This window comes from Mizuhopecten yessoensis, unplaced genomic scaffold (assembly GCF_002113885.1).
Source record: "Mizuhopecten yessoensis strain PY_sf001 unplaced genomic scaffold, ASM211388v2 scaffold6727, whole genome shotgun sequence".
NCBI classification, from domain to species: Eukaryota; Metazoa; Mollusca; class Bivalvia; order Pectinida; family Pectinidae; genus Mizuhopecten; species Mizuhopecten yessoensis.
This window is the reverse complement of record NW_018406694.1, coordinates 9,805-12,166: the sequence shown is the minus strand read 5'-3', so window position 1 is coordinate 12,166 and position 2,362 is coordinate 9,805.

Below are 2,362 nucleotides of genomic sequence, written 5' to 3'. Positions count from 1 at the left end.
GGGGGGGGGGGGGGGGGGGGGGGGGGGGGGGCTATACGTATCAAACCAGAATATTTAGTATATAACGGCATTAACCTTTCCCTGTGCAAAAGTACACAGGGTTGATCACAGATAATTAAGGCAAATACTCTGGTCACTTTCACACTCACTCAGACAATAAATGTTACATTTTCCAATTACTGTCTCTGAATTATCCCAGATGTGTCCTGAAAGTGTGCACAACAGCCTGGTATGCAATAGTAAGATCGGATGAGGATATCAAGACGTGTTTGGGAAAGTGCAATAGCAGAGGTCAAATGTGCTAAAGAACAGCGTAGATGCCTAACTGTATAAAGTCTGCAGGAAGTACAGGTTTGAACGATAAAGAAAGTCCAGGGTTACCCAGACCAGGTATTTGCCCCAAAAGCGAAGCCGAGTTAATTTGTTTGTGTGTGGTTTAATGACATGACACAGATACTGTTTAACGCCAAGATATGTTTTTTATTGTTTTAAAGATTGAAAATTATTATAAAGAGTCAAATTATCAGACATTTTAACTTTATTGCCCGGTAGGCCACAACCAAGTGGCCGCGATGGCTAAGTGGTTAAGGCATCTGACATTCTGCTATCACTAGCCCTCCTCCACTGGGTCGCAGGTTCGAGGCCTTCGTGGTGCAGTCGCCAGATACTGTCCGTAGGTCGGTGGGTTTTTTCCGGGAACTCCGGCTTTCCTCCACCATCAAAACTTTGCACGTCATTAAATTACTATAGCTGTTAATAGGACGTAAAACACAAACAAGCCAAAAGACACACCCAAATCTACTATGGATGAATAAAGGTCACTAAACATGTGACAATAAAACAATACGACCTATGTTTCCGTAAGCTGCCAGTACTAAGTGCCCGTCCTGCTGTGGTTGTTTTAAATCAGACAGTGTTTAAATGCTCTGCTAAGAAAGGCTTCGTTAAGTCTGATACGTAGACTTCCCGTCAATGCTGCGCACGTTGTCTTACTGTCAGTCTGCATCAATTAACACAGCGTACGTGAAAACGCCATGCATCTCATTTGCCTCTAGTCTGTACCTGAAAGGTTTTCAATTGTTCAAACACGTGTTTAGAAATTCCCTACGTCTTCATTTTCTAGTTTTATGGTTCCCTAAAAAAAAGCAAAGTAAATGTGTATACGTTAGATTCTCATTCGTATGCATGTAGATGCTTTTGTCTCAAACAATCTGTCGTGTTTTCGATGTTCTACCATTCCTGTGCCAGGACTCGATAAAACAAAATGCCTTGTAGAGTACACAAAATTATGTTCTGTGTTTCCCATATAGAACATTAGGTAAAGTATTGTTTGAGTCTGCTATTTGTTACCCATGTTTCTATCTATTAACACTGTTGTTAATAACTTTTTTTCAGATGCCGCTGTCGCTTTTAAATTCCGGCGACTTTTTCTATAGAGTTCGCTTGCCGCGCCCTGCGATATGTTGGAAGTATGATTGGTGCCTGTGCCTGTAGGGCCCTGCCTAGATTACATTGGCAGTATGTTCCTTAGGGACACGATAACTCGTTACGGAGGAATGTCTGGACCTACATGTAACATGATGTGTAGAAAGTAATGTTACACGTTTGGGGGTTTATAGTAATTAACACTTGATTCCTCAATGCCGCACCCCGTCTATATTTAAGTTGCATGTGCGTTGTCTATGCGTTCGCATCCTGTGTTCCTATCCCTGCCGCACCACTGCCCTACTGACCAGCTTTATCCGTCTCGTCCACTTTACTGAGCTAACAAATATTCATGGTGCTCACAAGCGCTCGCTGTTGAGAGATACCACAGTATATGCATAAGCTCTTAATTTTTTTCAGGATCATGTGCAAGTTATGGCAATGATTTTATCTCAAAGAACGGCTACTGGTCAATTGCCCAGTCTATAGCGGTCTCAGGGCGACCAGTCTTAACACTTCAAAGCCACGGGCTCCCTATCTTGCCACTTTACGAAAATAACGTACACACCGCAAAGTGCTTCATGACTATGACCGTTACGTTTTATATTTGATCGATTACATCTTCACAGTTTTTTAAATAACAAAACTACCTATGTAATACACCATGGCGTCAGAATTTAAACAATGGGTATCATAGCCGCAACAGGCTCAGCCTAGTAATATTTCAACCGTGTCATATCCGGCCACTGATGCCCTATTCATCCACCTGAACATGTTTGAATCTATATGTAGATAGTAATATTAAAAATGAGAGGGTTGGATATCAACACTCAGAATACGATAGAAGGTCTGAGATCAACACTTGGTATACTATATGTAGAAGGTTTCAGATCAACACTCGGTATACTGTAGGTAGAAGGTCTGAGTTCAACACTCG